The sequence below is a fragment of the Phyllobates terribilis genome, unplaced genomic scaffold, assembly GCF_046119375.1.
Source record: "Phyllobates terribilis strain yellow unplaced genomic scaffold, ASM4611937v1 Scaffold_38__1_contigs__length_12584779, whole genome shotgun sequence".
In the NCBI taxonomy this organism is placed as follows: Eukaryota; Metazoa; Chordata; class Amphibia; order Anura; family Dendrobatidae; genus Phyllobates; species Phyllobates terribilis.
Window position 1 is genome coordinate 2,569,948 of NW_027362798.1, and position 25,491 is coordinate 2,595,438.

The window sequence follows — 25,491 nt, forward strand, 5'->3', positions numbered from 1 at the left end:
GGAGTTATGCAGATCTAAAACGCGTGGATTGCAGCAGCAGCAAGCCGAAAAGTGCAGGCATGTAAGGGATCTAGAGGTTGACAACATGTCTTCTTAACGGGAGTCCAGGAGCTCATCTCCACAAATGGACTTTTCAGGATCCTTGGGTGGCTCCGTAGTTTGAAACCAATTCTGGTTATCGCTTCTCGGCCTTTTGGCTAAGATCAAGTGTAGTATCTGTTCTTATCAGTTTTATATCTGATACGTCCCCTATCTGGGGACCATATATTAAATGGATTTTTAGAACAGGGAGATGGAAAAAGAGCTTGCTCTGTCCACTCCACGCATTGACCTGGTATTGCAGTATCTCCAGGACCGGTGCACCCCTTCTTTAATGCAGTTTCTAAAATCAGAAAGAATTGAATTCAATGTTTTTTGTTCATTTTGCTTGTTTGTCGGATTTTGGGATGGACTCTTTGGCTTTGCTTTTCTTCTCCTCATTGGATTTTTCATGTTCAAAGTTGCAGAAGCCAGATTACAAGCTCATTTTGGTTCAACTTCAGCAACTGTGCATTGCATTGCCATGTAATGTGATGCAATGCTATCTTTCTAGCTCTCCCTTTTTACTTCCTTTTGGATAAACAGACATATTAGGCAAGCATTTTGGAGCTTTCACCTAAATAACTACAGGTGGTGAGATAAGCTGCACAATATAATTGACCTTTCAGTATATTGTTGCACACACACCATCTATTTAGCAAATGCCCTTGTTATCAACAGCAGCCTTTTAAACTCACCTGAGCTAACAGGTATGTGCGCTGGTTACTCTGCTGCGCTTAAAATTTCTTTTTTGGTTTGCTACAATGCCTTTTCTGAAACGTTGTCTCCCTCTGCTGGAACACTGACTTCTTTCATTTAATGCCTGCAGACTATAAAAGAGAACCCAACCCAAAAAGTTTGGTTGATTAGTCTGTGGCATTCTGTTAAACTGTTGCTTATGGCGGTCTCTGTGAGCTTCTCAGCGACATTCAGCCAGCCAGGTATCCTGCCTGCAGTAGATGGAATGTGGCAATGGAACGCTGGCTGCGCGTGTCATAATAGGCTCTGAGCCTTTATATACCTGTGCACAGCAGCAGCCACCTTCAGTCTGCTGCTGGACAGCCAGCAGCAGCAGCAGCAGGAGAGGTATGTAATCAGGAGCCCTCCTGCTAAGGGTAGACAGCTGCTCGTTCCACCCCACCCCCCGCCTTAATTGGTTCTCCTCCCTTCCAACGGTGTTGAGGCGGGTGGGAACAGCAGGGGGTGAAGGTGCTGTGTTTAAAGAGGTGGAGTTATGCAGATCTAAAACGCGTGGATTGCAGCAGCAGCAAGCCGAAAAGTGCAGGCATGTAAGGGATCTAGAGGTTGACAACATGTCTTCTTAACGGGAGTCCAGGAGCTCATCTCCACAAATGGACTTTTCAGGATCCTTGGGTGGCTCCGTAGTTTGAAACCAATTCTGGTTATCGCTTCTCGGCCTTTTGGCTAAGATCAAGTGTAGTATCTGTTCTTATCAGTTTAATATCTGATACGTCCCCTATCTGGGGACCATATATTAAATGGATTTTTAGAACAGGGAGATGGAAAAAGAGCTTGCTCTGTCCACTCCACGCATTGACCTGGTATTGCAGTATCTCCAGGACCGGTGCACCCCTTCTTTAATGCAGTTTCTAAAATCAGAAAGAATTGAATTCAATGTTTTTTGTTCATTTTGCTTGTTTGTCGGATTTTGGGATTGACTCTTTGGCTTTGCTTTTCTTCTCCTCATTGGATTTTTCATGTTCAAAGTTGCAGAAGCCAGATTACAAGCTCATTTTGGTTCAACTTCAGCAACTGTGCATTGCATTGCCATGTAATGTGATGCAATGCTATCTTTCTAGCTCTCCCTTTTTACTTCCTTTTGGATAAACAGACATATTAGGCAAGCATTTTGGAGCTTTCACCTAAATAACTACAGGTGGTGAGATAAGCTGCACAATATAATTGACCTTTCAGTATATTGTTGCACACACACCATCTATTTAGCAAATGCCCTTGTTATCAACAGCAGCCTTTTAAACTCACCTGAGCTAACAGGTATGTGCGCTGGTTACTCTGCTGCGCTTAAAATTTCTTTTTTGGTTTGCTACAATGCCTTTTCTGAAACGTTGTCTCCCTCTGCTGGAACACTGACTTCTTTCATTTAATGCCTGCAGACTATAAAAGAGAACCCAACCCAAAAAGTTTGGTTGATTAGTCTGTGGCATTCTGTTAAACTGTTGCTTATGGCGGTCTCTGTGAGCTTCTCAGCGACATTCAGCCAGCCAGGTATCCTGCCTGCAGTAGATGGAATGTGGCAATGGAACGCTGGCTGCGCGTGTCATAATAGGCTCTGAGCCTTTATATACCTGTGCACAGCAGCAGCCACCTTCAGTCTGCTGCTGGACAGCCAGCAGCAGCAGCAGCAGGAGAGGTATGTAATCAGGAGCCCTCCTGCTAAGGGTAGACAGCTGCTCGTTCCACCCCACCCCCCGCCTTAATTGGTTCTCCTCCCTTCCAACGGTGTTGAGGCGGGTGGGAACAGCAGGGGGTGAAGGTGCTGTGTTTAAAGAGGTGGAGTTATGCAGATCTAAAACGCGTGGATTGCAGCAGCAGCAAGCCGAAAAGTGCAGGCATGTAAGGGATCTAGAGGTTGACAACATGTCTTCTTAACGGGAGTCCAGGAGCTCATCTCCACAAATGGACTTTTCAGGATCCTTGGGTGGCTCCGTAGTTTGAAACCAATTCTGGTTATCGCTTCTCGGCCTTTTGGCTAAGATCAAGTGTAGTATCTGTTCTTATCAGTTTAATATCTGATACGTCCCCTATCTGGGGACCATATATTAAATGGATTTTTAGAACAGGGAGATGGAAAAAGAGCTTGCTCTGTCCACTCCACGCATTGACCTGGTATTGCAGTATCTCCAGGACCGGTGCACCCCTTCTTTAATGCAGTTTCTAAAATCAGAAAGAATTGAATTCAATGTTTTTTGTTCATTTTGCTTGTTTGTCGGATTTTGGGATGGACTCTTTGGCTTTGCTTTTCTTCTCCTCATTGGATTTTTCATGTTCAAAGTTGCAGAAGCCAGATTACAAGCTCATTTTGGTTCAACTTCAGCAACTGTGCATTGCATTGCCATGTAATGTGATGCAATGCTATCTTTCTAGCTCTCCCTTTTTACTTCCTTTTGGATAAACAGACATATTAGGCAAGCATTTTGGAGCTTTCACCTAAATAACTACAGGTGGTGAGATAAGCTGCACAATATAATTGACCTTTCAGTATATTGTTGCACACACACCATCTATTTAGCAAATGCCCTTGTTATCAACAGCAGCCTTTTAAACTCACCTGAGCTAACAGGTATGTGCGCTGGTTACTCTGCTGCGCTTAAAATTTCTTTTTTGGTTTGCTACAATGCCTTTTCTGAAACGTTGTCTCCCTCTGCTGGAACACTGACTTCTTTCATTTAATGCCTGCAGACTATAAAAGAGAACCCAACCCAAAAAGTTTGGTTGATTAGTCTGTGGCATTCTGTTAAACTGTTGCTTATGGCGGTCTCTGTGAGCTTCTCAGCGACATTCAGCCAGCCAGGTATCCTGCCTGCAGTAGATGGAATGTGGCAATGGAACGCTGGCTGCGCGTGTCATAATAAGCTCTGAGCCTTTATATACCTGTGCACAGCAGCAGCCACCTTCAGTCTGCTGCTGGACAGCCAGCAGCAGCAGCAGCAGGAGAGGTATGTAATCAGGAGCCCTCCTGCTAAGGGTAGACAGCTGCTCGCTCCACCCCACCCCCCGCCTTAATTGGTTCTCCTCCCTTCCAACGGTGTTGAGGCGGGTGGGAACAGCAGGGGGTGAAGGTGCTGTGTTTAAAGAGGTGGAGTTATGCAGATCTAAAACGCGTGGATTGCAGCAGCAGCAAGCCGAAAAGTGCAGGCATGTAAGGGATCTAGAGGTTGACAACATGTCTTCTTAACGGGAGTCCAGGAGCTCATCTCCACAAATGAACTTTTCAGGATCCTTGGGTGGCTCCGTAGTTTGAAACCAATTCTGGTTATCGCTTCTCGGCCTTTTGGCTCAGACCTAGTGTTTGGACAAGAGGTTCCTTGTGTACTAGCCCTCGGCCTTCCAGCATCGCCACTTCGGTGGCTTAAGCTGGATGCTGCTATAGGGGGAGAGTGAGGAGGAAACGAGAAGGCGATTCCTGAAGCGACCATGGGTGTCAAGCTTCGTTTTGCTGGGACCGGGGATCCCCGGGTCAAGAATGCTTTCCGTATCGACGTCTCTGAGGAGAAGAAGGACCATTTCTCGTTGTCATACCTGGTCAACGCCATTTTCTATGAAATCCTGAAGATCCAGAAGTCGGAGATCATCTGTTTGCAGGAGTTCAGAAGGGAGCATAGGTACGTCTTGGTGCTTTCTTCTATGGCGGCTTGCCAAAACCTTTTCAAAACTCTTCAAGTCCTTTCAGAGCACCCTCAGCTGGATGGACTTATCTTCACTGTACTCTACTCTAAGGGGGATATCCCGGTGGTAATATTCATGCACAACCCCTTTATCTCCCGGGATGATATCACTGCATTCCTGAGAAGACACTGCATTTTTGTGCAATTCTCCCATAAAATCTTAAATGGAGAAGGGCTGTGGACTGGGAAGTATAAATACTTTGTGAGGTTTGGGATAGACCCTCATGGTCCTGGAGGTATTCACTATCCTCCCCTGAACTTTACAATTGGAAGAGACTCTGGATATCTGTTTTTTCCCGAGGCGCCATTGTTCTGCAGGAGATGCAACATGTTCGGGCATATCCAGGATTTCTGCAAGCAATTGCCAAACTGTAGAAAGTGCAACAAGTACGGTCATCTGGCGAAGGATTGTTCCAACCCGGTGGTATGTGATGCCTGCGGGGAGGAAGGACATGTGATTCGGGATTGTAAGGCTAAAGTCAAGCCTAGGTCCTTCTCCGAAGTGACCAAAGGTAAGCCTACTGTCCCTGCTGTTACCCCACAGGTGACTACTGCAGAGATCAATGCTGAGACGGAGCCCCCTGAGGTTGAAGATCTGGTGGGTGAGGCCCAGAACCTGTTGGACCCTCCGGCCCCTGCTGGGCCAGGTATGGAGATCTCCGAGTTGGATGTGGACCTCCCTCATCAGTCCGAAATATGTGGTGAGGGTGACATGGATGTGTCTCTAGCTCGAACCCCTGCATTGTCCTGGGGTGCTACAGACGAAGAGGTGGCCAGGGATGGTGGCCAAGGAGACTTTACTTCTGGGAGGTCTTTTGATGATGATGATACTCCTGAACTGGCCAATAAAAAACCCAGACGAGAGTACTCACCTGCCAGCGGAGGGTGCGACAGTCCTGCAAGTGACCGCATTTACCCGCAGGATGTCTTCTCCCCTGATGCTCCTTACCTTGGCATCCCTGAGAGCATCAACACCTTTGGGGTGCTTTCCCAGTCTGATGATAATGGATGAGTATGGTGTGATCAACATTGAGTCATGTATTTCTTTTCATTAATTAATGTCTTGCCAATCTGGTTGGGATGTAGTGTCCCTAAATGTAAGGCAGATCAGATCTAAAATCAGAAGAACAACTGTTCTGGACTACCTGAAACATTTAGGTGCTGATGTTTTTTGCCTTCAGGAGTGTGGGATTCAGGATGCTCCTTGTGACAAAGACTGGCCTTACGGACAGCATATCTGGTCAGGGTCTAATCATAATAAAAATGATGGGGTGGGGATATTAGTTGGGAATAAAGAAATCTCTATTGATAGTTATATTGTGGTGGAGGTGGGCCGATGTTTAATTGCATTTTTGAGTTATAGAGGGTGGCGGGTCAGAATTATTAATTTATATTGCCCTACAGGGAAGGAAGAGCGGCTTGCTCTTCTTGAAAAATTAAGTTTTTTTCTTCCAGGGAAATCTCCCACTATTTTTGTTGGGGACGTTAATTGTGTCACAGAAGGAAAGTGTGACATAACAGGAAAGAAATTGTCCCATTTAATTTGTGATTTTTCCTTTTTAGATGCAGCAGTTGTTGTTCTTGGCATGCCACCACCGCCGACATACCATGCTGACCGTGGAGAGATTCATTCCAGAATTGATTTAATGTTATTTTCTAAAAATATGGTATGTTTGGATTTTTCTCAACAAAAGGTACCTTTTTCGGACCATGAATGTTTGAGAGGCGTGTTTTGTGCGAATGGTGACCAAGTGTATGGCGGTGGGGTATGGAAGTTGAATGCAAGGCTGTTAGAGGATGATGAGGTGATGAATGAGTTTAATGTAAAGTATGAAAGATGGAGAATGCGTAAGAAGGATTTTGTGTGTGTTCTTGACTGGTGGGACTGGGTGAAAGTGCAATTTAAAACTTTCTTCAAAAAGTGGGGCTATAGAAAAGCTGCCAGATATAGGAATAGGTTTAATGACCTTAATAGACGGATTGACTGGTTGAGAAAGTGTGTTGCAAGTGGTTTGGAGATGTCTGATCAACTTACTGAGGCTAAGAATGAATTGAAGCGTGTGTTGGATGAGAAAGGAAAGGAAATTATATATCGTACTAAAATTGAGCACCTGGAGAAAAATGAGAAGTGTACGAGGTTCTTTTTTAAAAAAATGAATGGTAGGAAGACTGATATGAATGAAGTTGTGAATGAAAGTGGAACCAACTGTATGGGTGAGGATGTGCTGAAAGAAGTGAATAGGTTTTATAGCAAGTTGTATGATGAGAAATGGATTGACTCTGGGCTTGTGTCATATGTTCTGAATGGTGTGGAGAAAAAACTTGATTCTGAGGAGCGTGATCTATTGTGTGAGGATGTAGTTCTGGATGAAGTGAAGAATGTGGTGTGGAGTGCTAAAAAGAGTAAGACTCCTGGGAAAGATGGTATACCTGTAGAGTTGTATGTGAAAGCATGGGAAGTTTTGGGAACAGATTTGACTGAGGTATGTAAGTATATGTGGGTGAATGGTAGGTTGTGTGAATCAATGAAAGAAGGAGTGGTTGTGCTTGTGTATAAAAAGGGTGAGAGGAAACGTTTGGAAAACTGGAGACCAATAACACTGCTGAATTCGGATTATAAGGTCTACAGTAAGTTACTGGCAAATCGTATGCGTGAAGTGATTGGTAGTGTTGTGGAGGAGGACCAAGTATGTGCAGTGCCTGGAAGAAGTATGAGTGATAACTTGTTATTGTTGAGAGATATGATTGGGGATTGCAAGGATAGAAAGCAGAAATGTATGACTTTAGCTATTGATTTTGAGAAGGCGTTTGACAGGGTTTCGCATGTGTTTTTGTTTAAAGTACTGGAAAGAATGGGGTTTCCTAGAGAATTTGTGAATTGTGTAAAATCATTGTATGATTGTGTGTCAAGTGAGTTCTTGGTTAATGGGTGGCTGTGTGACAAAGTGAAGATTAGGTCAGGAGTAAGGCAGGGGTGTCCTATGTCCCCCGTCTTATTTGTATGTGTAATAGAACCATTGTTATGTTTGATTAGACGGGATAAAATGATGAGAGGTTTGTTGGTGCCTGGTAGTGGTGGTAAGCATGTGAAAGTGTTAGGTTATATGGATGATGTTGTGGTTGTGAGTGAAAGTATGGCTTCTTTGAGTAGAATTAAATTGCTTTTGGATTTTTTTGTTGGTGCGTCTGGTTTTAGGGTAAATTGGAATAAATGTAGTTTTAAATGTTTTGGAGATAGTAGTATTCGTATGGATGGTGTAAAGTGTGAAGAGGGTGCAATCAAGATTTTGGGCGTATTATTTAATGATAACTTAAAAGGGAATGAAAGTTGGGAAGAGTGTGATATGCGGGTTGAACGTAAATTGAATTTTTGGCGAATGAGAGAATTGACTCTGCGTGGTAAGGTGTTAATTATCAAAGCAGTGATTCTCCCTATCCTGCTTTATGTGGCGACTGTTTTTCCTTCTCCTTACAGGAAAATTAAGAGAATAGAGAAGTTGGTATTCACATTCCTGTGGTGTAGTAAGATGGAGAAGTTGAAGCGGGAGAGCCTTTTTAAGGCTTGTCAGCATGGTGGGCTGGCCTTTCCCAATATTGAAGTTTTTTTAGGCCTTAATTATATTAAGACTGTGGTTATTTTGCTGGGTAAAGGCAATAAAGGTGCTTTTATGGCTAATTATTCTGCTGGATGGATGTTGTATGGGTTATGCTGGAGGAAGAGAGATGCGAGTGTGCCTGTGGCCTTTAAGTGTCCTGTTTGGTATGAGGTGATTGAGAAATTTGTGAGAAAGCATGATTTGTTGAGTGTGGGAATGAATGATTTTAGAATGACCAAGAATGTGGTGAAAAGAATGAGTGCAAATGAGGTAGAGTGTAATATTGTTGGGCTGAGAGGGAATGAGGTTTCAGATGCATGGAAGAAGTTAGATACGTATGGGATGTCAAACAAACAGAAGGATGTTGTGTGGATGACTTTACATAATATTTTACCTGTGAGAGAAGTGCAGAAGAAAAGAGAGTTGATAAGAACAGATGTGTGTCCGAGAGTGGGATGTGGTGGTTGTGAGACTGTGAGGCATGTTATGTGGGATTGTGAGTACGCGTACAGTGTGTGGAAGTGTGTAGGTGGATTGTGTAAGGGTTTAGCAGAAGTGAATTTTGTGGATTGGCGTGTGGCGATGTTTGGAATTGGTGCGTGTAGTCGGTCTAAAGATAGAATTTTATGGTTGATAATGGCTTGTGTGATGGAGAGTTTGTGGGATGCAAGGAACCTTGGACTTTTCAAGAGGAAATCTTTATCAGTGAATGAATGTGTTAGACTTATTCTTTCAAGACTATACCTGATATATAAGTTGGACAGCAGAGGCGGTGGTGGCACAGATGCCGAAGGGATTTGGAAATTTAAAAAGTGGCATTACCTTATCAAATACCAGTGATTTTTTTCTTTGTGATTCCTTGAAGTTTCTGCATTTGTGTTACATAAAGGATGTTCCCTTGTGATTATATTTCGTCTTATACTACTGCTGAATAAATAGAACCATGATGATGAGAAGTTTTAAGTAGCAAATTTTGGAGAAATTCATACTGTTTGCTAAAAAGCTAAACTGAATGGTTTAAAAAAAAAAAAAAAAAAAAAAATCTGTTCTTATCAGTTTAATATCTGATACGTCCCCTATCTGGGGACCATATATTAAATGGATTTTTAGAACAGGGAGATGGAAAAAGAGCTTGCTCTGTCCACTCCACGCATTGACCTGGTATTGCAGTATCTCCAGGACCGGTGCACCCCTTCTTTAATGCAGTTTCTAAAATCAGAAAGAATTGAATTCAATGTTTTTTGTTCATTTTGCTTGTTTGTCGGATTTTGGGATGGACTCTTTGGCTTTGCTTTTCTTCTCCTCATTGGATTTTTCATGTTCAAAGTTGCAGAAGCCAGATTACAAGCTCATTTTGGTTCAACTTCAGCAACTGTGCATTGCATTGCCATGTAATGTGATGCAATGCTATCTTTCTAGCTCTCCCTTTTTACTTCCTTTTGGATAAACAGACATATTAGGCAAGCATTTTGGAGCTTTCACCTAAATAACTACAGGTGGTGAGATAAGCTGCACAATATAATTGACCTTTCAGTATATTGTTGCACACACACCATCTATTTAGCAAATGCCCTTGTTATCAACAGCAGCCTTTTAAACTCACCTGAGCTAACAGGTATGTGTGCTGGTTACTCTGCTGCGCTTAAAATTTCTTTTTTGGTTTGCTACAATGCCTTTTCTGAAACGTTGTCTCCTTCTGCTGGAACACTGACTTCTTTCATTTAATGCCTGCAGACTATAAAAGAGAACCCAACCCAAAAAGTTTGGTTGATTAGTCTGTGGCATTCTGTTAAACTGTTGCTTATGGCGGTCTCTGTGAGCTTCTCAGCGACATTCAGCCAGCCAGGTATCCTGCCTGCAGTAGATGGAATGTGGCAATGGAACGCTGGCTGCGCGTGTCATAATAGGCTCTGAGCCTTTATATACCTGTGCACAGCAGCAGCCACCTTCAGTCTGCTGCTGGACAGCCAGCAGCAGCAGCAGCAGGAGAGGTATGTAATCAGGAGCCCTCCTGCTAAGGGTAGACAGCTGCTCGTTCCACCCCACCCCCCGCCTTAATTGGTTCTCCTCCCTTCCAACGGTGTTGAGGCGGGTGGGAACAGCAGGGGGTGAAGGTGCTGTGTTTAAAGAGGTGGAGTTATGCAGATCTAAAACGCGTGGATTGCAGCAGCAGCAAGCCGAAAAGTGCAGGCATGTAAGGGATCTAGAGGTTGACAACATGTCTTCTTAACGGGAGTCCAGGAGCTCATCTCCACAAATGGACTTTTCAGGATCCTTGGGTGGCTCCGTAGTTTGAAACCAATTCTGGTTATCGCTTCTCGGCCTTTTGGCTAAGATCAAGTGTAGTATCTGTTCTTATCAGTTTAATATCTGATACGTCCCCTATCTGGGGACCATATATTAAATGGATTTTTAGAACAGGGAGATGGAAAAAGAGCTTGCTCTGTCCACTCCACGCATTGACCTGGTATTGCAGTATCTCCAGGACCGGTGCACCCCTTCTTTAATGCAGTTTCTAAAATCAGAAAGAATTGAATTCAATGTTTTTTGTTCATTTTGCTTGTTTGTCGGATTTTGGGATGGACTCTTTGGCTTTGCTTTTCTTCTCCTCATTGGATTTTTCATGTTCAAAGTTGCAGAAGCCAGATTACAAGCTCATTTTGGTTCAACTTCAGCAACTGTGCATTGCATTGCCATGTAATGTGATGCAATGCTATCTTTCTAGCTCTCCCTTTTTACTTCCTTTTGGATAAACAGACATATTAGGCAAGCATTTTGGAGCTTTCACCTAAATAACTACAGGTGGTGAGATAAGCTGCACAATATAATTGACCTTTCAGTATATTGTTGCACACACACCATCTATTTAGCAAATGCCCTTGTTATCAACAGCAGCCTTTTAAACTCACCTGAGCTAACAGGTATGTGCGCTGGTTACTCTGCTGCGCTTAAAATTTCTTTTTTGGTTTGCTACAATGCCTTTTCTGAAACGTTGTCTCCTTCTGCTGGAACACTGACTTCTTTCATTTAATGCCTGCAGACTATAAAAGAGAACCCAACCCAAAAAGTTTGGTTGATTAGTCTGTGGCATTCTGTTAAACTGTTGCTTATGGCGGTCTCTGTGAGCTTCTCAGCGACATTCAGCCAGCCAGGTATCCTGCCTGCAGTAGATGGAATGTGGCAATGGAACGCTGGCTGCGCGTGTCATAATAGGCTCTGAGCCTTTATATACCTGTGCACAGCAGCAGCCACCTTCAGTCTGCTGCTGGACAGCCAGCAGCAGCAGCAGCAGGAGAGGTATGTAATCAGGAGCCCTCCTGCTAAGGGTAGACAGCTGCTCGTTCCACCCCACCCCCCGCCTTAATTGGTTCTCCTCCCTTCCAACGGTGTTGAGGCGGGTGGGAACAGCAGGGGGTGAAGGTGCTGTGTTTAAAGAGGTGGAGTTATGCAGATCTAAAACGCGTGGATTGCAGCAGCAGCAAGCCGAAAAGTGCAGGCATGTAAGGGATCTAGAGGTTGACAACATGTCTTCTTAACGGGAGTCCAGGAGCTCATCTCCACAAATGGACTTTTCAGGATCCTTGGGTGGCTCCGTAGTTTGAAACCAATTCTGGTTATCGCTTCTCGGCCTTTTGGCTAAGATCAAGTGTAGTATCTGTTCTTATCAGTTTAATATCTGATACGTCCCCTATCTGGGGACCATATATTAAATGGATTTTTAGAACAGGGAGATGGAAAAAGAGCTTGCTCTGTCCACTCCACGCATTGACCTGGTATTGCAGTATCTCCAGGACCGGTGCACCCCTTCTTTAATGCAGTTTCTAAAATCAGAAAGAATTGAATTCAATGTTTTTTGTTCATTTTGCTTGTTTGTCGGATTTTGGGATGGACTCTTTGGCTTTGCTTTTCTTCTCCTCATTGGATTTTTCATGTTCAAAGTTGCAGAAGCCAGATTACAAGCTCATTTTGGTTCAACTTCAGCAACTGTGCATTGCATTGCCATGTAATGTGATGCAATGCTATCTTTCTAGCTCTCCCTTTTTACTTCCTTTTGGATAAACAGACATATTAGGCAAGCATTTTGGAGCTTTCACCTAAATAACTACAGGTGGTGAGATAAGCTGCACAATATAATTGACCTTTCAGTATATTGTTGCACACACACCATCTATTTAGCAAATGCCCTTGTTATCAACAGCAGCCTTTTAAACTCACCTGAGCTAACAGGTATGTGCGCTGGTTACTCTGCTGCGCTTAAAATTTCTTTTTTGGTTTGCTACAATGCCTTTTCTGAAACGTTGTCTCCTTCTGCTGGAACACTGACTTCTTTCATTTAATGCCTGCAGACTATAAAAGAGAACCCAACCCAAAAAGTTTGGTTGATTAGTCTGTGGCATTCTGTTAAACTGTTGCTTATGGCGGTCTCTGTGAGCTTCTCAGCGACATTCAGCCAGCCAGGTATCCTGCCTGCAGTAGATGGAATGTGGCAATGGAACGCTGGCTGCGCGTGTCATAATAGGCTCTGAGCCTTTATATACCTGTGCACAGCAGCAGCCACCTTCAGTCTGCTGCTGGACAGCCAGCAGCAGCAGCAGCAGGAGAGGTATGTAATCAGGAGCCCTCCTGCTAAGGGTAGACAGCTGCTCGTTCCACCCCACCCCCCGCCTTAATTGGTTCTCCTCCCTTCCAACGGTGTTGAGGCGGGTGGGAACAGCAGGGGGTGAAGGTGCTGTGTTTAAAGAGGTGGAGTTATGCAGATCTAAAACGCGTGGATTGCAGCAGCAGCAAGCCGAAAAGTGCAGGCATGTAAGGGATCTAGAGGTTGACAACATGTCTTCTTAACGGGAGTCCAGGAGCTCATCTCCACAAATGGACTTTTCAGGATCCTTGGGTGGCTCCGTAGTTTGAAACCAATTCTGGTTATCGCTTCTCGGCCTTTTGGCTAAGATCAAGTGTAGTATCTGTTCTTATCAGTTTAATATCTGATACGTCCCCTATCTGGGGACCATATATTAAATGGATTTTTAGAACAGGGAGATGGAAAAAGAGCTTGCTCTGTCCACTCCACGCATTGACCTGGTATTGCAGTATCTCCAGGACCGGTGCACCCCTTCTTTAATGCAGTTTCTAAAATCAGAAAGAATTGAATTCAATGTTTTTTGTTCATTTTGCTTGTTTGTCGGATTTTGGGATGGACTCTTTGGCTTTGCTTTTCTTCTCCTCATTGGATTTTTCATGTTCAAAGTTGCAGAAGCCAGATTACAAGCTCATTTTGGTTCAACTTCAGCAACTGTGCATTGCATTGCCATGTAATGTGATGCAATGCTATCTTTCTAGCTCTCCCTTTTTACTTCCTTTTGGATAAACAGACATATTAGGCAAGCATTTTGGAGCTTTCACCTAAATAACTACAGGTGGTGAGATAAGCTGCACAATATAATTGACCTTTCAGTATATTGTTGCACACACACCATCTATTTAGCAAATGCCCTTGTTATCAACAGCAGCCTTTTAAACTCACCTGAGCTAACAGGTATGTGCGCTGGTTACTCTGCTGCGCTTAAAATTTCTTTTTTGGTTTGCTACAATGCCTTTTCTGAAACGTTGTCTCCTTCTGCTGGAACACTGACTTCTTTCATTTAATGCCTGCAGACTATAAAAGAGAACCCAACCCAAAAAGTTTGGTTGATTAGTCTGTGGCATTCTGTTAAACTGTTGCTTATGGCGGTCTCTGTGAGCTTCTCAGCGACATTCAGCCAGCCAGGTATCCTGCCTGCAGTAGATGGAATGTGGCAATGGAACGCTGGCTGCGCGTGTCATAATAGGCTCTGAGCCTTTATATACCTGTGCACAGCAGCAGCCACCTTCAGTCTGCTGCTGGACAGCCAGCAGCAGCAGCAGCAGGAGAGGTATGTAATCAGGAGCCCTCCTGCTAAGGGTAGACAGCTGCTCGTTCCACCCCACCCCCCGCCTTAATTGGTTCTCCTCCCTTCCAACGGTGTTGAGGCGGGTGGGAACAGCAGGGGGTGAAGGTGCTGTGTTTAAAGAGGTGGAGTTATGCAGATCTAAAACGCGTGGATTGCAGCAGCAGCAAGCCGAAAAGTGCAGGCATGTAAGGGATCTAGAGGTTGACAACATGTCTTCTTAACGGGAGTCCAGGAGCTCATCTCCACAAATGGACTTTTCAGGATCCTTGGGTGGCTCCGTAGTTTGAAACCAATTCTGGTTATCGCTTCTCGGCCTTTTGGCTAAGATCAAGTGTAGTATCTGTTCTTATCAGTTTAATATCTGATACGTCCCCTATCTGGGGACCATATATTAAATGGATTTTTAGAACAGGGAGATGGAAAAAGAGCTTGCTCTGTCCACTCCACGCATTGACCTGGTATTGCAGTATCTCCAGGACCGGTGCACCCCTTCTTTAATGCAGTTTCTAAAATCAGAAAGAATTGAATTCAATGTTTTTTGTTCATTTTGCTTGTTTGTCGGATTTTGGGATGGACTCTTTGGCTTTGCTTTTCTTCTCCTCGTTGGATTTTTCATGTTCAAAGTTGCAGAAGCCAGATTACAAGCTCATTTTGGTTCAACTTCAGCAACTGTGCATTGCATTGCCATGTAATGTGATGCAATGCTATCTTTCTAGCTCTCCCTTTTTACTTCCTTTTGGATAAACAGACATATTAGGCAAGCATTTTGGAGCTTTCACCTAAATAACTACAGGTGGTGAGATAAGCTGCACAATATAATTGACCTTTCAGTATATTGTTGCACACACACCATCTATTTAGCAAATGCCCTTGTTATCAACAGCAGCCTTTTAAACTCACCTGAGCTAACAGGTATGTGCGCTGGTTACTCTGCTGCGCTTAAAATTTCTTTTTTGGTTTGCTACAATGCCTTTTCTGAAACGTTGTCTCCTTCTGCTGGAACACTGACTTCTTTCATTTAATGCCTGCAGACTATAAAAGAGAACCCAACCCAAAAAGTTTGGTTGATTAGTCTGTGGCATTCTGTTAAACTGTTGCTTATGGCGGTCTCTGTGAGCTTCTCAGCGACATTCAGCCAGCCAGGTATCCTGCCTGCAGTAGATGGAATGTGGCAATGGAACGCTGGCTGCGCGTGTCATAATAGGCTCTGAGCCTTTATATACCTGTGCACAGCAGCAGCCACCTTCAGTCTGCTGCTGGACAGCCAGCAGCAGCAGCAGCAGGAGAGGTATGTAATCAGGAGCCCTCCTGCTAAGGGTAGACAGCTGCTCGTTCCACCCCACCCCCCGCCTTAATTGGTTCTCCTCCCTTCCAACGGTGTTGAGGCGGGTGGGAACAGCAGGGGGTGAAGGTGCTGTGTTTAAAGAGGTGGAGTTATGCAGATCTAAAACGCGTGGATTGCAGCAGCAGCAAGCCGAAAAGTGCAGGCATGTAAGGGATCTAGAGGTTGACAACATGTCTTCTTAACGGGAGTCCAGGAGCTCATCTCCACAAATGGACTTTTCAGGATCCTTGGGTGGCTCCGTAGTTTGAAACCAATTCTGGTTATCGCTTCTCGGCCTTTTGGCTAAGATCAAGTGTAGTATCTGTTCTTATCAGTTTAATATCTGATACGTCCCCTATCTGGGGACCATATATTAAATGGATTTTTAGAACAGGGAGATGGAAAAAGAGCTTGCTCTGTCCACTCCACGCATTGACCTGGTATTGCAGTATCTCCAGGACCGGTGCACCCCTTCTTTAATGCAGTTTCTAAAATCAGAAAGAATTGAATTCAATGTTTTTTGTTCATTTTGCTTGTTTGTCGGATTTTGGGATGGACTCTTTGGCTTTGCTTTTCTTCTCCTCATTGGATTTTTCATGTTCAAAGTTGCAGAAGCCAGATTACAAGCTCATTTTGGTTCAACTTCAGCAACTGTGCATTGCATTGCCATGTAATGTGATGCAATGCTATCTTTCTAGCTCTCCCTTTTTACTTCCTTTTGGATAAACAGACATATTAGGCAAGCATTTTGGAGCTTTCACCTAAATAACTACAGGTGGTGAGATAAGCTGCACAATATAATTGACCTTTCAGTATATTGTTGCACACACACCATCTATTTAGCAAATGCCCTTGTTATCAACAGCAGCCTTTTAAACTCACCTGAGCTAACAGGTATGTGCGCTGGTTACTCTGCTGCGCTTAAAATTTCTTTTTTGGTTTGCTACAATGCCTTTTCTGAAACGTTGTCTCCTTCTGCTGGAACACTGACTTCTTTCATTTAATGCCTGCAGACTATAAAAGAGAACCCAACCCAAAAAGTTTGGTTGATTAGTCTGTGGCATTCTGTTAAACTGTTGCTTATGGCGGTCTCTGTGAGCTTCTCAGCGACATTCAGCCAGCCAGGTATCCTGCCTGCAGTAGATGGAATGTGGCAATGGAACGCTGGCTGCGCGTGTCATAATAGGCTCTGAGCCTTTATATACCTGTGCACAGCAGCAGCCACCTTCAGTCTGCTGCTGGACAGCCAGCAGCAGCAGCAGCAGGAGAGGTATGTAATCAGGAGCCCTCCTGCTAAGGGTAGACAGCTGCTCGTTCCACCCCACCCCCCGCCTTAATTGGTTCTCCTCCCTTCCAACGGTGTTGAGGCGGGTGGGAACAGCAGGGGGTGAAGGTGCTGTGTTTAAAGAGGTGGAGTTATGCAGATCTAAAACGCGTGGATTGCAGCAGCAGCAAGCCGAAAAGTGCAGGCATGTAAGGGATCTAGAGGTTGACAACATGTCTTCTTAACGGGAGTCCAGGAGCTCATCTCCACAAATGGACTTTTCAGGATCCTTGGGTGGCTCCGTAGTTTGAAACCAATTCTGGTTATCGCTTCTCGGCCTTTTGGCTAAGATCAAGTGTAGTATCTGTTCTTATCAGTTTAATATCTGATACGTCCCCTATCTGGGGACCATATATTAAATGGATTTTTAGAACAGGGAGATGGAAAAAGAGCTTGCTCTGTCCACTCCACGCATTGACCTGGTATTGCAGTATCTCCAGGACCGGTGCACCCCTTCTTTAATGCAGTTTCTAAAATCAGAAAGAATTGAATTCAATGTTTTTTGTTCATTTTGCTTGTTTGTCGGATTTTGGGATGGACTCTTTGGCTTTGCTTTTCTTCTCCTCATTGGATTTTTCATGTTCAAAGTTGCAGAAGCCAGATTACAAGCTCATTTTGGTTCAACTTCAGCAACTGTGCATTGCATTGCCATGTAATGTGATGCAATGCTATCTTTCTAGCTCTCCCTTTTTACTTCCTTTTGGATAAACAGACATATTAGGCAAGCATTTTGGAGCTTTCACCTAAATAACTACAGGTGGTGAGATAAGCTGCACAATATAATTGACCTTTCAGTATATTGTTGCACACACACCATCTATTTAGCAAATGCCCTTGTTATCAACAGCAGCCTTTTAAACTCACCTGAGCTAACAGGTATGTGCGCTGGTTACTCTGCTGCGCTTAAAATTTCTTTTTTGGTTTGCTACAATGCCTTTTCTGAAACGTTGTCTCCTTCTGCTGGAACACTGACTTCTTTCATTTAATGCCTGCAGACTATAAAAGAGAACCCAACCCAAAAAGTTTGGTTGATTAGTCTGTGGCATTCTGTTAAACTGTTGCTTATGGCGGTCTCTGTGAGCTTCTCAGCGACATTCAGCCAGCCAGGTATCCTGCCTGCAGTAGATGGAATGTGGCAATGGAACGCTGGCTGCGCGTGTCATAATAGGCTCTGAGCCTTTATATACCTGTGCACAGCAGCAGCCACCTTCAGTCTGCTGCTGGACAGCCAGCAGCAGCAGCAGCAGGAGAGGTATGTAATCAGGAGCCCTCCTGCTAAGGGTAGACAGCTGCTCGTTCCACCCCACCCCCCGCCTTAATTGGTTCTCCTCCCTTCCAACGGTGTTGAGGCGGGTGGGAACAGCAGGGGGTGAAGGTGCTGTGTTTAAAGAGGTGGAGTTATGCAGATCTAAAACGCGTGGATTGCAGCAGCAGCAAGCCGAAAAGTGCAGGCATGTAAGGGATCTAGAGGTTGACAACATGTCTTCTTAACGGGAGTCCAGGAGCTCATCTCCACAAATGGACTTTTCAGGATCCTTGGGTGGCTCCGTAGTTTGAAACCAATTCTGGTTATCGCTTCTCGGCCTTTTGGCTAAGATCAAGTGTAGTATCTGTTCTTATCAGTTTAATATCTGATACGTCCCCTATCTGGGGACCATATATTAAATGGATTTTTAGAACAGGGAGATGGAAAAAGAGCTTGCTCTGTCCACTCCACGCATTGACCTGGTATTGCAGTATCTCCAGGACCGGTGCACCCCTTCTTTAATGCAGTTTCTAAAATCAGAAAGAATTGAATTCAATGTTTTTTGTTCATTTTGCTTGTTTGTCGGATTTTGGGATGGACTCTTTGGCTTTGCTTTTCTTCTCCTCATTGGATTTTTCATGTTCAAAGTTGCAGAAGCCAGATTACAAGCTCATTTTGGTTCAACTTCAGCAACTGTGCATTGCATTGCCATGTAATGTGATGCAATGCTATCTTTCTAGCTCTCCCTTTTTACTTCCTTTTGGATAAACAGACATATTAGGCAAGCATTTTGGAGCTTTCACCTAAATAACTACAGGTGGTGAGATAAGCTGCACAATATAATTGACCTTTCAGTATATTGTTGCACACACACCATCTATTTAGCAAATGCCCTTGTTATCAACAGCAGCCTTTTAAACTCACCTGAGCTAACAGGTATGTGCGCTGGTTACTCTGCTGCGCTTAAAATTTCTTTTTTGGTTTGCTACAATGCCTTTTCTGAAACGTTGTCTCCTTCTGCTGGAACACTGACTTCTTTCATTTAATGCCTGCAGACTATAAAAGAGAACCCAACCCAAAAAGTTTGGTTGATTAGTCTGTGGCATTCTGTTAAACTGTTGCTTATGGCGGTCTCTGTGAGCTTCTCAGCGACATTCAGCCAGCCAGGTATCCTGCCTGCAGTAGATGGAATGTGGCAATGGAACGCTGGCTGCGCGTGTCATAATAGGCTCTGAGCCTTTATATACCTGTGCACAGCAGCAGCCACCTTCAGTCTGCTGCTGGACAGCCAGCAGCAGCAGCAGCAGGAGAGGTATGTAATCAGGAGCCCTCCTGCTAAGGGTAGACAGCTGCTCGTTCCACCCCACCCCCCGCCTTAATTGGTTCTCCTCCCTTCCAACGGTGTTGAGGCGGGTGGGAACAGCAGGGGGTGAAGGTGCTGTGTTTAAAGAGGTGGAGTTATGCAGATCTAAAACGCGTGGATTGCAGCAGCAGCAAGCCGAAAAGTGCAGGCATGTAAGGGATCTAGAGGTTGACAACATGTCTTCTTAACGGGAGTCCAGGAGCTCATCTCCACAAATGGACTTTTCAGGATCCTTGGGTGGCTCCGTAGTTTGAAACCAATTCTGGTTATCGCTTCTCGGCCTTTTGGCTAAGATCAAGTGTAGTATCTGTTCTTATCAGTTTAATATCTGATACGTCCCCTATCTGGGGACCATATATTAAATGGATTTTTAGAACAGGGAGATGGAAAAAGAGCTTGCTCTGTCCACTCCACGCATTGACCTGGTATTGCAGTATCTCCAGGACCGGTGCACCCCTTCTTTAATGCAGTTTCTAAAATCAGAAAGAATTGAATTCAATGTTTTTTGTTCATTTTGCTTGTTTGTCGGATTTTGGGATGGACTCTTTGGCTTTGCTTTTCTTCTCCTCATTGGATTTTTCATGTTCAAAGTTGCAGAAGCCAGATTACAAGCTCATTTTGGTTCAACTTCAGCAACTGTGCATTGCATTGCCATGTAATGTGATGCAATGCTATCTTTCTAGCTCTCCCTTTTTACTTCCTTTTGGATAAACAGACATATTAGGCAAGCATTTTGGAGCTTTCACCTAAATAACTACAGGTGGTGAGATAAGCTGCACAATATAATTGACCTTTCAGTATATTGTTGCACACACACCATCTATTTAGCAAATGCCCTTGTTATCAACAGCAGCCTTTTAAACTCACCTGAGCTAACAGGTATGTGCGCTGGTTACTCTGCTGCGCTTAAAATTTCTTTTTTGGTTTGCTACAATGCCTTTTCTGAAACGTTGTCTCCTTCTGCTGGAACACTGACTTCTTTCATTTAATGCCTGCAGACTATAAAAGAGAACCCAACCCAAAAAGTTTGGTTGATTAGTCTGTGGCATTCTGTTAAACTGTTGCTTATGGCGGTCTCTGTGAGCTTCTCAGCGACATTCAGCCAGCCAGGTATCCTGCCTGCAGTAGATGGAATGTGGCAATGGAACGCTGGCTGCGCATGTCATAATAGGCTCTGAGCCTTTATATACCTGTGCACAGCAGCAGCCACCTTCAGTCTGCTGCTGGACAGCCAGCAGCAGCAGCAGCAGGAGAGGTATGTAATCAGGAGCCCTCCTGCTAAGGGTAGACAGCTGCTCATTCCACCCCACCCCCCGCCTTAATTGGTTCTCCTCCCTTCCAACGGTGTTGAGGCGGGTGGGAACAGCAGGGGGTGAAGGTGCTGTGTTTAAAGAGGTGGAGTTATGCAGATCTAAAACGCGTGGATTGCAGCAGCAGCAAGCCGAAAAGTGCAGGCATGTAAGGGATCTAGAGGTTGACAACATGTCTTCTTAACGGGAGTCCAGGAGCTCATCTCCACAAATGGACTTTTCAGGATCCTTGGGTGGCTCCGTAGTTTGAAACCAATTCTGGTTATCGCTTCTCGGCCTTTTGGCTAAGATCAAGTGTAGTATCTGTTCTTATCAGTTTAATATCTGATACGTCCCCTATCTGGGGACCATATATTAAATGGATTTTTAGAACAGGGAGATGGAAAAAGAGCTTGCTCTGTCCACTCCACGCATTGACCTGGTATTGCAGTATCTCCAGGACCGGTGCACCCCTTCTTTAATGCAGTTTCTAAAATCAGAAAGAATTGAATTCAATGTTTTTTGTTCATTTTGCTTGTTTGTCGGATTTTGGGATGGACTCTTTGGCTTTGCTTTTCTTCTCCTCATTGGATTTTTCATGTTCAAAGTTGCAGAAGCCAGATTACAAGCTCATTTTGGTTCAACTTCAGCAACTGTGCATTGCATTGCCATGTAATGTGATGCAATGCTATCTTTCTAGCTCTCCCTTTTTACTTCCTTTTGGATAAACAGACATATTAGGCAAGCATTTTGGAGCTTTCACCTAAATAACTACAGGTGGTGAGATAAGCTGCACAATATAATTGACCTTTCAGTATATTGTTGCACACACACCATCTATTTAGCAAATGCCCTTGTTATCAACAGCAGCCTTTTAAACTCACCTGAGCTAACAGGTATGTGCGCTGGTTACTCTGCTGCGCTTAAAATTTCTTTTTTGGTTTGCTACAATGCCTTTTCTGAAACGTTGTCTCCTTCTGCTGGAACACTGACTTCTTTCATTTAATGCCTGCAGACTATAAAAGAGAACCCAACCCAAAAAGTTTGGTTGATTAGTCTGTGGCATTCTGTTAAACTGTTGCTTATGGCGGTCTCTGTGAGCTTCTCAGCGACATTCAGCCAGCCAGGTATCCTGCCTGCAGTAGATGGAATGTGGCAATGGAACGCTGGCTGCGCGTGTCATAATAGGCTCTGAGCCTTTATATACCTGTGCACAGCAGCAGCCACCTTCAGTCTGCTGCTGGACAGCCAGCAGCAGCAGCAGCAGGAGAGGTATGTAATCAGGAGCCCTCCTGCTAAGGGTAGACAGCTGCTCGTTCCACCCCACCCCCCGCCTTAATTGGTTCTCCTCCCTTCCAACGGTGTTGAGGCGGGTGGGAACAGCAGGGGGTGAAGGTGCTGTGTTTAAAGAGGTGGAGTTATGCAGATCTAAAACGCGTGGATTGCAGCAGCAGCAAGCCGAAAAGTGCAGGCATGTAAGGGATCTAGAGGTTGACAACATGTCTTCTTAACGGGAGTCCAGGAGCTCATCTCCACAAATGGACTTTTCAGGATCCTTGGGTGGCTCCGTAGTTTGAAACCAATTCTGGTTATCGCTTCTCGGCCTTTTGGCTAAGATCAAGTGTAGTATCTGTTCTTATCAGTTTAATATCTGATACGTCCCCTATCTGGGGACCATATATTAAATGGATTTTTAGAACAGGGAGATGGAAAAAGAGCTTGCTCTGTCCACTCCACGCATTGACCTGGTATTGCAGTATCTCCAGGACCGGTGCACCCCTTCTTTAATGCAGTTTCTAAAATCAGAAAGAATTGAATTCAATGTTTTTTGTTCATTTTGCTTGTTTGTCGGATTTTGGGATGGACTCTTTGGCTTTGCTTTTCTTCTCCTCATTGGATTTTTCATGTTCAAAGTTGCAGAAGCCAGATTACAAGCTCATTTTGGTTCAACTTCAGCAACTGTGCATTGCATTGCCATGTAATGTGATGCAATGCTATCTTTCTAGCTCTCCCTTTTTACTTCCTTTTGGATAAACAGACATATTAGGCAAGCATTTTGGAGCTTTCACCTAAATAACTACAGGTGGTGAGATAAGCTGCACAATATAATTGACCTTTCAGTATATTGTTGCACACACACCATCTATTTAGCAAATGCCCTTGTTATCAACAGCAGCCTTTTAAACTCACCTGAGCTAACAGGTATGTGCGCTGGTTACTCTGCTGCGCTTAAAATTTCTTTTTTGGTTTGCTACAATGCCTTTTCTGAAACGTTGTCTCCTTCTGCTGGAACACTGACTTCTTTCATTTAATGCCTGCAGACTATAAAAGAGAACCCAACCCAAAAAGTTTGGTTGATTAGTCTGTGGCATTCTGTTAAACTGTTGCTTATGGCGGTCTCTGTGAGCTTCTCAGCGACATTCAGCCAGCCAGGTATCCTGCCTGCAGTAGATGGAATGTGGCAATGGAACGCTGGCTGCGCGTGTCATAATAGGCTCTGAGCCTTTATATACCTGTGCACAGCAGCAGCCACCTTCAGTCTGCTGCTGGACAGCCAGCAGCAGCAGCAGCAGGAGAGGTATGTAATCAGGAGCCCTCCTGCTAAGGGTAGACAGCTGCTCGTTCCACCCCACCCCCCGCCTTAATTGGTTCTCCTCCCTTCCAACGGTGTTGAGGCGGGTGGGAACAGCAGGGGGTGAAGGTGCTGTGTTTAAAGAGGTGGAGTTATGCAGATCTAAAACGCGTGGATTGCAGCAGCAGCAAGCCGAAAAGTGCAGGCATGTAAGGGATCTAGAGGTTGACAACATGTCTTCTTAACGGGAGTCCAGGAGCTCATCTCCACAAATGGACTTTTCAGGATCCTTGGGTGGCTCCGTAGTTTGAAACCAATTCTGGTTATCGCTTCTCGGCCTTTTGGCTAAGATCAAGTGTAGTATCTGTTCTTATCAGTTTAATATCTGATACGTCCCCTATCTGGGGACCATATATTAAATGGATTTTTAGAACAGGGAGATGGAAAAAGAGCTTGCTCTGTCCACTCCACGCATTGACCTGGTATTGCAGTATCTCCAGGACCGGTGCACCCCTTCTTTAATGCAGTTTCTAAAATCAGAAAGAATTGAATTCAATGGTTTTTGTTCATTTTGCTTGTTTGTCGGATTTTGGGATGGACTCTTTGGCTTTGCTTTTCTTCTCCTCATTGGATTTTTCATGTTCAAAGTTGCAGAAGCCAGATTACAAGCTCATTTTGGTTCAACTTCAGCAACTGTGCATTGCATTGCCATGTAATGTGATGCAATGCTATCTTTCTAGCTCTCCCTTTTTACTTCCTTTTGGATAAACAGACATATTAGGCAAGCATTTTGGAGCTTTCACCTAAATAACTACAGGTGGTGAGATAAGCTGCACAATATAATTGACCTTTCAGTATATTGTTGCACACACACCATCTATTTAGCAAATGCCCTTGTTATCAACAGCAGCCTTTTAAACTCACCTGAGCTAACAGGTATGTGCGCTGGTTACTCTGCTGCGCTTAAAATTTCTTTTTTGGTTTGCTACAATGCCTTTTCTGAAACGTTGTCTCCTTCTGCTGGAACACTGACTTCTTTCATTTAATGCCTGCAGACTATAAAAGAGAACCCAACCCAAAAAGTTTGGTTGATTAGTCTGTGGCATTCTGTTAAACTGTTGCTTATGGCGGTCTCTGTGAGCTTCTCAGTGACATTCAGCCAGCCAGGTATCCTGCCTGCAGTAGATGGAATGTGGCAATGGAACGCTGGCTGCGCGTGTCATAATAGGCTCTGAGCCTTTATATACCTGTGCACAGCAGCAGCCACCTTCAGTCTGCTGCTGGACAGCCAGCAGCAGCAGCAGCAGGAGAGGTATGTAATCAGGAGCCCTCCTGCTAAGGGTAGACAGCTGCTCGTTCCACCCCACCCCCCGCCTTAATTGGTTCTCCTCCCTTCCAACGGTGTTGAGGCGGGTGGGAACAGCAGGGGGTGAAGGTGCTGTGTTTAAAGAGGTGGAGTTATGCAGATCTAAAACGCGTGGATTGCAGCAGCAGCAAGCCGAAAAGTGCAGGCATGTAAGGGATCTAGAGGTTGACAACATGTCTTCTTAACGGGAGTCCAGGAGCTCATCTCCACAAATGGACTTTTCAGGATCCTTGGGTGGCTCCGTAGTTTGAAACCAATTCTGGTTATCGCTTCTCGGCCTTTTGGCTAAGATCAAGTGTAGTATCTGTTCTTATCAGTTTAATATCTGATACGTCCCCTATCTGGGGACCATATATTAAATGGATTTTTAGAACAGGGAGATGGAAAAAGAGCTTGCTCTGTCCACTCCACGCATTGACCTGGTATTGCAGTATCTCCAGGACCGGTGCACCCCTTTTTTAATGCAGTTTCTAAAATCAGAAAGAATTGAATTCAATGTTTTTTGTTCATTTTGCTTGTTTGTCGGATTTTGGGATGGACTCTTTGGCTTTGCTTTTCTTCTCCTCATTGGATTTTTCATGTTCAAAGTTGCAGAAGCCAGATTACAAGCTCATTTTGGTTCAACTTCAGCAACTGTGCATTGCATTGCCATGTAATGTGATGCAATGCTATCTTTCTAGCTCTCCCTTTTTACTTCCTTTTGGATAAACAGACATATTAGGCAAGCATTTTGGAGCTTTCACCTAAATAACTACAGGTGGTGAGATAAGCTGCACAATATAATTGACCTTTCAGTATATTGTTGCACACACACCATCTATTTAGCAAATGCCCTTGTTATCAACAGCAGCCTTTTAAACTCACCTGAGCTAACAGGTATGTGCGCTGGTTACTCTGCTGCGCTTAAAATTTCTTTTTTGGTTTGCTACAATGCCTTTTCTGAAACGTTGTCTCCTTCTGCTGGAACACTGACTTCTTT

At 44.3% G+C, this 25,491-nt stretch overlaps 15 non-coding genes and 1 pseudogene across 15 annotated transcripts; all 16 read left to right on the forward strand.

Moving 5' to 3' along the window:
- The first annotated feature begins 177 nt into the window (after positions 1–177).
- On the forward strand, positions 178–368 carry LOC141183197 (U2 spliceosomal RNA). Its single transcript, XR_012258197.1, has one exon. It is a non-coding gene; the product is annotated as a U2 spliceosomal RNA (small nuclear RNA).
- Positions 369–1,483: 1,115 nt separating this feature from the next.
- Positions 1,484–1,674, forward strand: LOC141183007 (U2 spliceosomal RNA). Its single transcript, XR_012258025.1, has one exon. It is a non-coding gene; the product is annotated as a U2 spliceosomal RNA (small nuclear RNA).
- Positions 1,675–2,789: 1,115 nt separating this feature from the next.
- On the forward strand, positions 2,790–2,980 carry LOC141183009 (U2 spliceosomal RNA). The gene has a single exon (XR_012258026.1). It is a non-coding gene; the product is annotated as a U2 spliceosomal RNA (small nuclear RNA).
- Positions 2,981–9,086: 6,106 nt separating this feature from the next.
- LOC141183391 (U2 spliceosomal RNA) lies at positions 9,087–9,296 on the forward strand (annotated as a pseudogene).
- Positions 9,297–10,411: 1,115 nt separating this feature from the next.
- Positions 10,412–10,602, forward strand: LOC141183010 (U2 spliceosomal RNA). Its single transcript, XR_012258027.1, has one exon. It is a non-coding gene; the product is annotated as a U2 spliceosomal RNA (small nuclear RNA).
- Positions 10,603–11,717: 1,115 nt separating this feature from the next.
- LOC141183011 (U2 spliceosomal RNA) lies at positions 11,718–11,908 on the forward strand. The gene has a single exon (XR_012258028.1). It is a non-coding gene; the product is annotated as a U2 spliceosomal RNA (small nuclear RNA).
- A 1,115-nt stretch (positions 11,909–13,023) lies between these two features.
- Positions 13,024–13,214, forward strand: LOC141183012 (U2 spliceosomal RNA). Its single transcript, XR_012258029.1, has one exon. It is a non-coding gene; the product is annotated as a U2 spliceosomal RNA (small nuclear RNA).
- Positions 13,215–14,329: 1,115 nt separating this feature from the next.
- Positions 14,330–14,520, forward strand: LOC141183013 (U2 spliceosomal RNA). Its single transcript, XR_012258030.1, has one exon. It is a non-coding gene; the product is annotated as a U2 spliceosomal RNA (small nuclear RNA).
- Positions 14,521–15,635: 1,115 nt separating this feature from the next.
- On the forward strand, positions 15,636–15,826 carry LOC141183015 (U2 spliceosomal RNA). The gene has a single exon (XR_012258032.1). It is a non-coding gene; the product is annotated as a U2 spliceosomal RNA (small nuclear RNA).
- A 1,115-nt stretch (positions 15,827–16,941) lies between these two features.
- Positions 16,942–17,132, forward strand: LOC141183016 (U2 spliceosomal RNA). Its single transcript, XR_012258033.1, has one exon. It is a non-coding gene; the product is annotated as a U2 spliceosomal RNA (small nuclear RNA).
- Positions 17,133–18,247: 1,115 nt separating this feature from the next.
- On the forward strand, positions 18,248–18,438 carry LOC141183017 (U2 spliceosomal RNA). The gene has a single exon (XR_012258034.1). It is a non-coding gene; the product is annotated as a U2 spliceosomal RNA (small nuclear RNA).
- Positions 18,439–19,553: 1,115 nt separating this feature from the next.
- On the forward strand, positions 19,554–19,744 carry LOC141183018 (U2 spliceosomal RNA). The gene has a single exon (XR_012258035.1). It is a non-coding gene; the product is annotated as a U2 spliceosomal RNA (small nuclear RNA).
- A 1,115-nt stretch (positions 19,745–20,859) lies between these two features.
- LOC141183020 (U2 spliceosomal RNA) lies at positions 20,860–21,050 on the forward strand. Its single transcript, XR_012258036.1, has one exon. It is a non-coding gene; the product is annotated as a U2 spliceosomal RNA (small nuclear RNA).
- Positions 21,051–22,165: 1,115 nt separating this feature from the next.
- Positions 22,166–22,356, forward strand: LOC141183021 (U2 spliceosomal RNA). Its single transcript, XR_012258037.1, has one exon. It is a non-coding gene; the product is annotated as a U2 spliceosomal RNA (small nuclear RNA).
- Positions 22,357–23,471: 1,115 nt separating this feature from the next.
- LOC141183022 (U2 spliceosomal RNA) lies at positions 23,472–23,662 on the forward strand. Its single transcript, XR_012258038.1, has one exon. It is a non-coding gene; the product is annotated as a U2 spliceosomal RNA (small nuclear RNA).
- Positions 23,663–24,777: 1,115 nt separating this feature from the next.
- LOC141183023 (U2 spliceosomal RNA) lies at positions 24,778–24,968 on the forward strand. Its single transcript, XR_012258039.1, has one exon. It is a non-coding gene; the product is annotated as a U2 spliceosomal RNA (small nuclear RNA).
- Positions 24,969–25,491: the final 523 nt, after the last annotated feature.